Source organism: Mus caroli, unplaced genomic scaffold (assembly GCF_978045245.1).
Source record: "Mus caroli unplaced genomic scaffold, Mus_caroli_1 scaffold_4, whole genome shotgun sequence".
Classification (NCBI taxonomy): domain Eukaryota; kingdom Metazoa; phylum Chordata; class Mammalia; order Rodentia; family Muridae; genus Mus; species Mus caroli.
In genome coordinates, this window is record NW_028227259.1 from 155,141,111 (window position 1) to 155,154,785 (window position 13,675).

The 13,675-nt window shown below is 43.9% G+C and overlaps 1 pseudogene; it reads right to left on the reverse strand.

The window, feature by feature from the left end:
* Window positions 1–1,450: 1,450 nt before the first annotated feature.
* LOC110295003 (protein NEDD1 pseudogene) lies at window positions 1,451–13,099 on the reverse strand (annotated as a pseudogene).
* Window positions 13,100–13,675: the final 576 nt, after the last annotated feature.

A 13,675-nucleotide genomic window follows, 5' to 3' on the forward strand; every position in this document is an offset into this window, starting at 1 on the left:
TTTAGAGCTCAATGTTGTAAAAATAAAGTGTTACTATCAAGATGGTTTATTTACCCTGACACATCAGTTAATTTTTGTGACTTTTCATAGACATGTTCAGACAGATTCCTTTAGTAAAACTGAAAAGAAAACTCAATTCTTATATTTACTTTTATGATACTAAGTTATTTTGTTGTGTTATTTTGTTTAATTATACAATTTTTTTTATGAGTAGAATCCTGAAGACCATTTGGCAAAGGATACATCCTTACTTGTGTCTTGTACCATCTGCTCTTTTGAAACAATCTAATGACACAGACAGAACATTAGAATTTGCCTATTTCTTATTTAGTTGGAAATAGTTGCAGACATCAATTTTTCATTTATTTACAAAATCTTTAGTTAGTAGAGTTTCTTCGTTTAGTATAATCTTTGAATATGCTTATTTTATGGTAAAACAATTTAACAGTTAATGACTTTATTTATCTTATATAATTTTTTTGCAATAGAAACATCAGCCATTTCCCTTAATAAATGACTAGAATTGATGAGTTTGGAACTTTCCATTTCTTTTGGGCTGCAGTTTCTGCTAATTACAGCTTAGCGCACAAATGTTGCCTAAGGCATTTTGTATTATTTTGGTCAAAGTGAATCAAAAGCTTTGGCTAGCAACATCCAAGCTATTAGATGGCAAATTGTGCAGTGTTCATGGCCTTAGTGCTACATTTAAGACATGGACTCCTTTCTGCCTTTAAATCACAGGCTATCCTGAGTCTCTGATAAACAGCCCGAGGCTTCAAATGGAATGTTTCAACAGACAGGAGCGGGGTGGGGGTGAGGGGGGGGCAGAAGTGCTAAGCTGTGAAGGAGAAGAATGGACTTAAAATTAGAGAAAGATTGACAGTTAAGATGAATGCACGAGCAACATGATGAATGGGTCAGCTTTTATTGTTGTTGGTGCCATAATAAAATGGCTTTAATTTATCCCTGCCTGTCATTCCTTACCAACCCACATAGCTGGCAGTGCAGGTTAATCATCCTGCTAGGTGAGGTGCAGGAATCTAGTGCCTGAAGACATGTGACATCACCATGACTCATCCAGGGAAGAAGGAAGGACAGGGACAGAGCAGGAGAGTGGGTGAGGGGTCTGCTCTGCGGGATCCTGAGTGGAGCAGCACTCACAGAGCCTGTGTGTGTCTGTATGTGTGTGTCTGTGTATCTGTGTGTCTGTGTGTGTCTCTGTGTGTCTGTGTGTGCCTGTGTGTGTGCCTGTGTGAGTGCCTGTGTGTGTGTCTATGTGTGTGCCTGTGTGTCTATGTGTGTGTTTGTGTGCCTGTGTGTGTGATTTCTCCACCCCCCCCCACCAGTTCTGAAGACTGAACTTGGGGTCTTGCACTTGTCACTCGTTAAGCAGATGCTCCACTATTTATTGAGCTAAATCCCTAATCACAAAGCTTTTGTTGTTTTCGGTCTAAGACAGGTTCTCACATCCGAGGTTGGTCTTGGACCACATTACATAGCAGAGGATGGCCTTGAACCTCTGATCTTCCTCTCTCTACTTCCCAAGAGCTGGGATCACAGCTACAAATCACCACACCTGGTTAGTGTGGTGCTGGGGACTGAGGGTTCCTGCATTTTAAGCAAGCACACTTTTGATGGAGCCACAAACCCAGCCCTGGCAAAACATTCTTGGAAAAAAAGAAATCTGCCAACTCCTATGCATGGAAAGAGAGGGCCTGGAGTTCAGAAGGACCAAGTTCTTATGTAGTAGAGGCAGCCCCAAATCAGATCGGGATCTTGGAACTGCTTGTCTACTAGCACATTTGCTTTACAACCTGAAGCAAGATATCTTTTCAACCAGGGATTGTTCTCATCTATAAGGGGATAGAGTGATTAAGATCAGTGGGATCTAGCATTGGTAATACATTCCAGTCACCTGGGAGCTTTAAATAACAAACAAACAAACGACGACAACAACAAAAACCAATAGAGCAGCTTCCCTGGGGGTAGGATTACCACAGAAGCTAAAACAAGAGCAGGGTAATTTCATCCTGGCTTCTCCAAATCTTAATATTTTTGAGAAAGAGTCTCACTCTGTAGCCCAACTTGACTTGGTACTTGCTGAATAGCCCAGGCTGCTCTGAAACTCCTGGCAATCGTCTGGGTCAACCTCACAAGTGCTGGGATTACAGGTGTGAGCCATCCTACCCAGCACCAACTTTAAGACTTATAGGAATTACGTAGGCATGGCAGTTTGAATGAGAAATGAATTACCCTAAGCCCAGACATTTGAGTACTTGGTCTCCAGTTGTTGGTGGTGTTTTGAGAGATGTGGCCCTGCTGGCTTTTATTTTATTTTATTATTTATTTATTTATTGTTTTTTTTTTTTTTTTTTTTTTTGATACAGGGTCTCTCTGTGTAGCCTTGGCTGTCCTGGAACTCACTCTGTAGACCAGGCTGGCCTTGAACTCAGAAATCCACCTGCCTCTGCCTCCCAAGTGCTGGGACCACCGCCTGGTTAGAGGCAGGCTTTGAGAGTTTAAAAACCTCATCCCACTTCCAGTTCACAGTCCCTGCTTCACACCTGCAGTGAAGGTGTGAGCTTTCAGGTCCCTGGTCTTGCCCTCCTGCCGCCATGCCTGCTTGCTGTCTGCCTGCCTGCTGCCTCACCTCCTCACCATGACAGACTCTTTGTCATTCCTCTGGAACCAGAAGCTAGAATAAACTCTTCCCTAGGTTGCTTTTGGTCAGAGTGTTTTATCACAGCAACCGAAAAAGTATCTAAGACACGTGGTGTGTGTCCTCTAGACTGTCTATCTAGCTCTGGCTTGTGTCTGAATGGGAATGTTTCCTCTAAGTTCATGGTTTGCCAAAAAAATGATACCCTGGACTCAAATAGTGTGTAAATGGCAAAGAGTGTTTTATTCTGCAGAAGTTCAGCATGCTGGGGGCTCCCCTTACCAGAATAGAGAGACACCTGAGTGAACTTGCAGTCCTGATTTAAAGCACATTAGAGAATTCTGGGGTAAGTGACCTCTATGTTAATCTGTTGGGTCCATTTCTAAGAGCATTCCATTACTGGGGTGCGTGGGCTGGAAACTCGATGGGGACATCTGCAAACTGCTGCTGACCCATTGTCCTTGCCTCAGGCCAGGCAGCGGGGCTGCTTCTGTGGTCTGGACTTGCCTGGAATTACCCAGTTCTTGGAAACAGAGATCTAGGCCTAGTCTCCTGAACTGCCAGTTTGAAGCCTGCGATGGAGTCAGCCTGTCTCATCCTTTTCTCCCCCACCTCCTTCAGTAATGGCCATCTTGAATCCATGAGATGTTTCCTAAGCCCCTACACTAGCAGCTCCAGCCAGCCCTATGTCAAGGAGAGAACCTAGTAACACAGCAGAAATGGCCACCCTTTTAACTCAATTGCTTGGAGGTGCTAGCTAGTTGAAGACATCCTCCCTAGAGTAATAAGTCACTCTGGGTACAAGCTGTACTAGAACATTAATGCTGGTGCAGTAAAGTGGAAGTAGCAAGCGAACAGCATCAGGAGTGGTGGAGTCGCAGTTTCAGTGGATCGACAGGGTGTGGGGTGACGACCTTCCATCATTCCTGTGGTGGTTCCTCTGGACGTCTCCTCCTCTGGAATCTCAACTGCTGGATCATCTATCTCACCTGGCAGGCTTAATGTAGGAGTAATGTATCCACGTCCTGATCCTATCCACCTTAGCAGCCATAGGCGTGGTCAGGATCACAGCCTTTATAGTGAGGTTCCAGAACCTTGTGGGTATGTCTCTTAGACCAGGCTTCATCACCTGGTTCAAAGCAATGAGGGCTAAGGAGGGGAGCAGACTCGTACATCTGGCGGATGGCAGGCCAGAGTTGCTTCTGGACTCTGTGGAGGGCTTCCAAGGGTTTTAAAAGACTTATGTTGGTCATATTCAGCTAAGATATCAGTCTGGAGGTTAGGCAGCAAGGGAGGGGGCCTCCCATATAGGATCTCAAAAAAAAAGCGGGGGAACCTAAAATAGAGGGTATTCCTACCCCTAAATAAGGTAATAAGGTAGGAGAAACAGCCATTCACCGCACGTTTCATGGATAATTTGCTCAAGGCCTCCTTCAGGGTTGGATTCATCCTCTCTACTTTCCCTGAATTCTGGGGTCTGTGCATACAACGTAATTTTCAATTGGTCCCCAGAACCTATGCTAGAGATTGAGTTCCCTGAGATGAAAGGGGGTCCACTGTAAGACCCAAGCAGGGTAAGCAAACCACCATACCTCGTATGATGTCTTCCAGAGGCTTCTTTGTTTCTATGTTGGCAGTCTCCTTCTTTGTAAGGTAGGCTTCTACCCATCCTGAAAAAGTATCTACAAAAACTAGCAAATACTTATATCCATATGTTCCTGGTTTTGTTTCTGTATAAGTCTATTTCCCAGTTAACCCCTGGATGGTTCCTAGAGTGGCTCCTTGATTGGGGACTGAGGCATTCACAGCCTGGCAGGCGGTGTAATATCCAAAATGAATTCAAGACCACCCAGTACCGTCCCCCTTCGAAAAGGACTTTCCAAACTGTACTAGCAGGCCAAGTGCAGAGCCAGATAAGGAAGCAGGCTGACTAAACAAATGTAAAAACATAGTTTTAGCGGTCAAAATGATTAAGCCTGCAGCTACCAAAACAATATTAGCTGTTTTCAGAGAAATAACCATAACAAGATTAGCAATTCTCCTGCCCCCCACCCCACACTGAATTCTGATGAAGACCACAAACCACCCTGACCTTGTCGCTAGAATTCCTCTGATGTTAATAACTGTGACATTAATAGCTGATCCATAAGTTCAAAATGTACTATTACTTTGCTGACCAAATCATAATAACCCACCATGGGGCCAAGCAAAGTAAGTCACTAGGCCAAAGGGTTACTTAGTCACTATACGAACCAACCAATGCCTGAAAGGGTTACTTGTTATACCAATGAGAACCCTGTTGCTCAAATCTGCCCCTTATAAAGGTATTAAAAAGTGTGTTCTTTCTTTGTTCTTGGTCTCTCCTCTGGCCTGCATGCTGAGAGGGGAGTCCCTAACATGTTGGATCAATAAAAATCCTCATGCGGTTTGCAGCGATAGCAGTGGTCTCTGTGGTCTTTCTGAGTAAGGGTCTTTGGATGAACTACAACAGAGGCACAGTCTGAGATTACCTGATCAACCCAGTGTTCTAAGTCGGATACTTTGTATCTTGTCCCTCACAGCAGTTCCTTCAGTTTTCGGTGACCAGATGTGAACTTTGATGAATCAGATGCAAGAGTTGCTTAGCAAACTCCTTAGGCAGGATAGTGCAGTCCTCAGAGGTCAGCAACCATGTGTCTCTTCTGTAAACTCCTAGGCATTGCGCCTGATGTTGTTTGTCTTAAGCAGTATATTCAGGGATGGCCAAGAGCACAAGGGGTAGCAAAACTACCAGGCTGTTGGCAGGGGAAGCTTGGCCTCCCTTTATCAGCTAGCCTGTTTCCTCGTGCTATTTCTGATGTCCCTTTCCGATGCCCAGGGCAATGAATGATGGGCACTTTGAGAGGAAGCTCTAATGCCTCCAATAAAGCAAGTATTCCTTCCTTAGTTTTGATGGTTTTTTTCTTCAGCGGTCAATAATCCCATCTTCAGTCAGTGTAAACTTTAGCTATGACTCCCTTTGTCAGTTTTAAAGCCTGGGTTGGAGCCTTTAGCTAAGCTTTCTGGGGTGAAGTTCCTGGCAGCAAAGCAGTTGCCCAAATAACAGGGTCCTTGTCTACCACCACTGCTCCTGCATACCTGGTTCCATTCTGGATGAAGCTGCCCCTGTCCATGAAGTAGATACATTCTGTGGCTGACCAGGGTGTGTCAGTCCAATCTGGCATGATGTTCAGGATGTGCCCCAGAACTATAGAGCAGTCATGCTGCATGTCTGAGGACAGGTCAGGTAGCAGGGTGTCTGGGTTTAGGGTAGATGATGGGTTATATCTTATGCAAAGGGGATTCCAAAGTAGAGCTTGAAAGTGCACCAGTCTGGCATTGGCCAGCCATAGGCTGGGTAGATTCTTAAGGGTCCTACCAATAGCATGGTGTGTGTGTGTGTGTGTGATAACAAGTTTCTGCCCCATGGTTATTTTGTCAGCATCCTTGGCTAACAGGGCAGTGGCAGAGGCAGGCTGGCCATCCCTGGGCCACTAGGTCCAGCTTCTTAGATAAATAACCCACAGGTCTTTTCCAAGGTTCCAAAATTTGGTAAGCACCCTCTTTGCTGTCCCCTTTCTCTGATCCACATACAGGCGAAAAGGTTTGTGAATGTTTGGTAAGGCCATAGCTAGTGCCTCCAATAAGGCTCTTCTTAGCGTCTTAAAAGCCATGTCCATCTGGTGGGCACATTCTCTCTGGGGCCCTGATGTCCTCATATAACGGTCTGGCTGTCTCAGTGAACCTCAGCACCCAGATTCTACAAAACCTGACAGATCCCAGAAACTCCCACACTTGCCTTTGGGTTGATGGAACTGGGGGAGGGGGGTGCTAAGGCTGGTTTGCTTACAGGGCGTCAGACAGCATGCATTGGCCAGTCCCCTTAGATAGGTGACCTCAGGTTGACAAAGCTGGGCTTCTTAGCAGACAAGTTGACTCAGCTCCTGTAGCAGGTCTCCTGTGGCCTCCCACCACGTCTCCAAGGCAGGGGCCTGAAATACATACGGGAGCACAGTTATTTGGGGGTGCATCTGCTGGTACTCACCCAAGTCCTCACACAGTGGCTTGTCAAAGATGATGGGGTGAGTTCCTAAATCCTCCTGGCAGGCAGGTCCAAGTCCTTTGTCCCTTGAAGCCTCTCTCCAAATCATAGGCAAATAGAGACTGGCTTTTGGGTGCCAGAGGCAAGCCTCAAAATTATTCAGTGGCTGAGGCTTCCAAAGGAAAGCCATGTTCACAGCTGACTGGTGTGCTCTCTGGCTTCTGGGTCAAAAGCTGTGTAGGTCCTATAGGCTTTCAAAGGTCTTTCTAGATCTTCCCCGGGGCTCTCATTCTTTCCCTGCATCACCTGGCTCACCTTAGATAAGTTTGTGGGGCGGCCTCTCGGAGGCCTACTCATCAGAATCTGGTGGTAGACCCGGAACCTCTCCTTACCTTTAACCGCAGTGTTAAAATCCCGGTCGGTTGAGCCAAAGGAAAGGCTGAATCAGCATCAGCCCATTTGCTCCCGGAACTGATTTCCGGGCGGCTCCCACGATCTCTTCTCTCTCTCCTCTGTCGTGAAGAGGACCCGAAGCAGTTGCTGACCGTCATCCCTGGTGGGCTGGTGAGTCAGCAATGACGAATCTAGAAGACCCGTGAGAGCCGATGGTCAGTCTGAAAACCGGAAATTGTGTAACTTCCAGGTGTAAGGATCTTTACTGGAAAATGACACATACAACATGAACTGTCTCTCCTGAGCATCTGGAGTTCCTGTAGCCTGGAGGGGTAAGGCCATAGTAGAGTCGGCCCTCTAGGCAGTATGGGCCAGAGCGTGAGGTCGACTCCAAGTGGAATCAGGAGAGACAGAGGCTGCTCCTCCTTCCTCCTGTGCTGGTTGAGCAGGGGCATTGGTGGAAGGAGCAGGAACATAAGGAGGGGACAGAGATCCTCCTCAGGGAGCAGAAAGGGGGAACAAGTAAGAGGGCCAAGGCTGACCCTCCTTTAGAGGAAGAAGGGTGGGAAAGACTGTCTCAGACCGACTTCCTCCCTACACATGGGAAGCCCATAGACCCACAGGCAGGTCAGAATGCAGATGAGAAATAGCTAGTTCTCCAGCTTCTGGTAGGAGGTCTGGAGTGCCCTCCATTGCCCCTGGCTGGGTGACAAAATACACGTCTGCTTTGTTCCTCTTGGCCTCCAGATGAAGCCTGAAATAGAAACACAGAGATGGACGAGACAAAATCGGACTTACCAATCTGAAAAACACCCTACTATTTGGGTCAGGGGGTCTCCAGCAAATCCTTGACAAGAGGTCCAAATGTAAGGGACCATGATTTGATGAAGAATGATACCCTGGACTCAAATAGTGTGTCAACGCAGAGTGTTTTATTCTGCAGAAGTCCAGTCTGCTGGGGGCTCCCATTACCAAGACAGAGAGCTCGCAGGCCCAAGTTAAAGCACATTAGGGGATTCTGAGGTAGGTGACCTCTATGTTAATCTGTTGGGTCCATCTCTACTGACATTCCATACCAGGTGTGGGAGTGTGGGGGCTGAAAACTTGCTGGGGAGGTCTGGAAACTGCTGCTGACCCATTGTCCTTGCCTCAGGCCAGGTGGCAGGGCAGCTTCTGAGGCCTGGACTTGCCTGGAATTGCCTGGTTACTGGAAACAGAGATCTAGGCCTAGTCTCCTGAACTGCCAGTTTGAAGCCTGTCATGGAGTCAGCCCGTCTATCCCTCTCACCAGCACCGTTCTCTTTCCCCTGACTGACTCGCCAACCCTTGGGTATGCTCAGGGGTGGAATCTGAGAGAGAGCACTCACTGTAGTGTTTCCGCCATGCTTGCAGCAGTTTCTCTCTTTGGATTCTTTGGTTAGATCTCCCCAATCATTGCTGACTGTTTTCCTATGCGCCAGAGGACATTTATGTGTTTGAAGACTTCAGTGAGCAGACCCCTATTCACTACACAAAATGTCCTCTGTTCCTTGGGTCTGATCATCTAGAAACCTCACACCCTATTGGGAATTGGCTGATTGATTTTTTTTTCCCCATTAGATAAAGTTCTCCAAAGCAAGATTTTTTTTTTCATCTTATTTGCCAAGTTATTCTGCAGGAGGTTTACTAATCACTTAATAAATATATCTTAAACAAACAAACAAAAAAACAGGCAGTGGTGGCACATGACTTTAATCCCAGCACTCGGGAGGTAGAGGCAGGTGGATTTCCCAGTATGAGGCCAGTCTGGTCTAGAGAGTGAGTTCTAGGACAGCCAACACTACACAGAGAAACCCTGTCTCTGTGAAAAAAAAAAAAAGAAAAAGGAAAAAAAATCAAAAACAAAAACCAAACAACATATCTTATATAAGTGAATGCTTAATGAGTGGAACATAAGAATTTATTACATGTGGCTCTTTAATTACAGCTCAGATAACTGTATTTTGTTTTTTTTTTTCCTCTCCTCCTCCCAATTACCTGTGCATAGTGGAATTCTTACTGGCATTTTGGCATCTCTCTCTCTCTCTCTCTCTCTCTTTAAAGATTTATTTATTTATTTATTTACTTTTCCACAATTTTTAAGGATTTATTTAATTATTTAAGAGGAAGAGAAGATGGAGATGACAGAGGAGGAGGAGAAGGAGAAGGAAGAGGGAGGGGAGGAGAAATGGGGGGGGAGGAAGAAGAGGAGGGGGAAGGGGAGAGGGAGTTGTTGCTATGTGTTAGTAACAATCTTGTCTTTTGTTTTCAAATTCCCAGAGGGAAGGTTAAATTCCCTCCTTATTACTCCATTTCAGCTAGAGGTGAAAGGTTCAAGAATTTATTGTACTCAGTGCTTAAGTCCATGACAAGTGTTTCACCTATATACATGTTCTATCAGACCCCCCCTTTTTTTTTTTGGTTTTACGAGACAGGGTTTCTCTGTGTAGCCCGGAACTCACTTTGTAGACCAGGCTGTCCTCAAACTCAGAAATCCGCCTGCCTCTGCTTCCCAAGTGCTGGGATTAAAGGCATGCGTCACCACGCCTGGCTACAGACCCTTTTTAATACACAATTTATACACCTATAGAAAAAAGGAGATAGGAAAATATTAATAGGTTAAAATGTAGTATATAGACAAAAGACTTCTGCATTCTAACATTTTTTTTGAGTGACATATAAGGGGACTTGTTACAATTCATAATGCTGCCATATCTGCCAAGAAAAGACCACAGAAACTTGACATATTAATAGACTTTCTGAGTCACTTGGGAAAAGTCTTATTCCTGTTCCACTTTTGGAGATAGTTATTCATAGGTTTATATTTATTAAATACACCCTTACAGATTCCATCTCTTTAGAAACACAGAAAGTTATCAATCTAAGCTACATTTTAGTAAACATCTTGATCCTGGAAAGCAAAAGTGGGTAACAGATCTACATATAAAGTACACAGTTGAAATCTTTGAGCAAGAGGCAACAAGAATATAAATGGGTGAGTAGCCCATAATCCAACCCTATCAAAGTGTGGATCACAGAAGGCAGATGAACACCGCCAGCTTTGCCAACATGTAAATTCTTTGCATGATGAACCTTTATAAATATTATGGTAAGGCTAAGGATAGAAAGTTCTATTCACAGCACACTGTAATTAGAGAAAGTTAATGATACATAACACAGAAGAAATAATCTATGCCTGTTACTTGTGAGGGAAAAAATGACAACAATATTCTAATATTTAGTTAATATCTTATAAGAAAATTTCACTGATCCTAAGTTGAGTGATGAAAATCTTATAGTAATGATTTTGCATATAGTTAATTCATTAGACAATCAGCAGATGTATAGCCCTTGAATCTTCCAAACCCTTAAAAGTTTTTGATATATATAAAATTAGGTAACCAGAACAAAGGTACCATGTATCTGTACAATGTAAAGTTTCAAAAATGTATTACATATATACTAAATAAATAAGGCATACCTGATGTCATCATGTTAACAAAATAATTACTGAACTGTGAAAAAATTCCAATTGCCACTTTAAAATTATTTCATAAAATAGAAGGTATACCAAGGTTGTTTTTTGTTGTTGTTGTTTGTTTGTTTTTTGGGTTTTTTTTGTTTTTTGTTTTTTTGTTTTTTTTTTTGGTTTTTCGAGACAGGGTTTCTCTGTGTAGCTCTGACTGTTCTGGAACTCACTTTGTAGACCAGGCTGGCCTCGTACTCAGAAATCTGCCTGCCGTGCACTACCACGCCTGGTTTTACCAAGGTTTTAAACATTGGCTACCTAAAAAAATGTGGAATACAATTTGTCCATCAAAAATATATATATTTTAAAGTTATTTACAAAACATAAACCGATTATGAATATTTTCTTCTTTTAGGAAAAGGGCACTTAGTGTATAGCTAAGAAATTCAGAAAATAAAGATCCTGTTGACTTCCTCACTAGGAAGATTGGTATTCTGTGCAGTTTTAATATAAAAATATAAATGTCTGACAGAGATGGAACAGTGTGCGTGCTGCAAAATCCATTTTCAAGGCCATGCAAACAATACTGATTCCATGTATTACAGTTGCCAGAAACCTCCTAACTCGTAACAAATCAAGGTGCCCAGCCTTTTGTTTTCTTCTCACAGCTTTTCAGATCTCAGCCACTAAGCCTTCATTTACAAAGTATCTTTCCAGCAAAGAGTACATTTCATTCAGTTGCATATGAAAGTGTTTAATCATTTCCACTTGCAGATTCACAATGTCTCTATGGCAAGCTTCCCTGAAGTCCTCCAGTATTTCTTGTATCATGTTCTGAATGAAGTGGATCCGGACTGAGGTAAGCGGCGCACTTGGCCAACTGTTCCCAAGGGTATCGACTATTTTTTGTGAGAGTGAACTGGCTACTCCAGCAGTGACAGAGGATGCTGCCTTTGGTACTGTAGTTGAGGAGCCATTGACTGAGGGTTCATGTATCAACTGGGCTTCAATATCTTTTTTCTGGCTTTTCAAATTTTTCAAGATTTCTTGCTTGGTTAGACAATGGACAGGTGTTTAGAATTCCAGCTTCAGCACCAGAGGAGATCAACTTTGTAAACTGCTTCAAGGAGTCCTTAGGTTCCTGCTTCCCTAGGTGTGATCTTTTAGACTTGGCTGACAGCTCATGGCTTTCGTTTTCTTCTTTCCCTGAAGATCCCATGAGGACATTAAGAGGGCTGGAGTGCAGCACCACAGTGCTGGAGGCACCTGCATTCTTCCTCAGGGGGAACACTGAGTTTAGCTGTGGTAGAAAGTCAAGGCCATCTCCTTTGCCTACAGATTCATCACCTCCTTTGCTGACTATAGCATCTGCTTCATCCTGAGCAGCCCCTGATCCTTTGCCCAGAGCTGTTGTCACGGGCTGTGGGAGAACTGTGGCAATGGATGGGCTGGGTGCTTCTCTGACAATTCCAGAGTTCTGGGCAGCCCCACTGCTGCTGCTCACAGGAACACTCCGTTTGTTCACTGCTGCGGCCTTATTTGAGCTGCCTTTACTTAAACTTGCCTTCATCAGAGATGTGGAGTACTGAAATGCTATACATTGCACGGATGTCTTGTGGGCACTGATGGTTTTCACGGGAGATTTCAGCATCCTTAAGTCATACTGATGTATTTTCCCACGGGAGGATCCAGTAGCTAAAGTGGCTCCATCCGGCATAAAATCTACTGCAGTCAGAGGGGTGTCGGCCACTAAAGTTTTCACTAGCTTCTGACTTGAAGTGTCATAGAGGATGGTTCTTTTATCCAGGCCTATGGTTACAAACAGCAGTTCATTGACAGGAGAGAAGCAGATGCCTGAAGCTGGGGCTTTGTGTATACTGTCAAAGCTGTGGTATGAACTCTGACTGTTCACATCCCAGAGAGTCACTACTCCATTATCCGAAATGCTGCCCAAGAGAGACTTCCTAAACAATAAGTACTTGATGTGCCGGGGAGCCTGCTTACTCCCATGGCCAAAAGGTGTGCTGGATGTGTTAGTGGTTATGCTGTGTAAGATAATCTCACCACTGAGAGATCCAGAAGCAATGTAACAGTCATTCCAACTGTATGCCACACAAGTTACTTCACGTTTATGATCCTTAAGAAACCGATGAAGTCATTTGGACTTTAAATCCCAAATATTAACAGTGTTATTTAGGCCTCCACTTGCCAAATACATTAATGTAGAATTTAAATTGACACATGTCTGCTTTTGCCCTTCCGCAAGCTCCAAAAGTGGAACGGGCTTATATTTGCAACTTGACACCACTATTTTGTCACCACTAGAAGACGCTGTCACTAGAAAGTTATTATTGCTGCTCCAACAGATTGAACTGATTCCATGTGGTGACGTGTGAGGGTTGAATTTATCCACCAGTGTCAGAAACAAAGCATTCCATATTTTAACGTCATCTCCTGATGAAGCAAATCTGAGGTTTTCCTGCATGACTGGGCCTCTCAAGTGTGGGACCGCAGGGAAGGCCCGGCTCCACCCGCTCCTCGCCTTATTTATTTATTTTATGTATATGAGTACACCATTGCTCTCTTCAGACACACCAGAAGAGGGCATCAGATCCCATTACAGATGGTTGTGAGCCACCATGTGGTTGTTGGGAATTGAACTCAGGACCTCTGGAAGAGCCCTTGGCATCTCTTTAACAATATTTATGGTAATGGTGTTCGTGGCAAACAACCCCAGGCTATTAAAAATCTGCAATTTCCCTCTCAGTCATTTAAGATGACCATATTGGGGTTTTCATTTTATTTTAACATCATTATGGGTTATAATTTTTCAAGAATTAAAATAGAATAAAAATCACCATAATAACACACAGACCATTAATTAGTTCATTCAAAAATAATTAACACACATTTATCGTGTGCAAGATAATAGAGTTATCAAACATAATGTCCTATCCTACCCAATTTAGGTATATTTGAAAAGCGTTGGCCGTCAGTGGTGCTAGATAATAGTTTGCTATAATTTACACGGAGTGTGATATTTAGGTATCTTTTCAGTAGATATTCAGAAAAATAT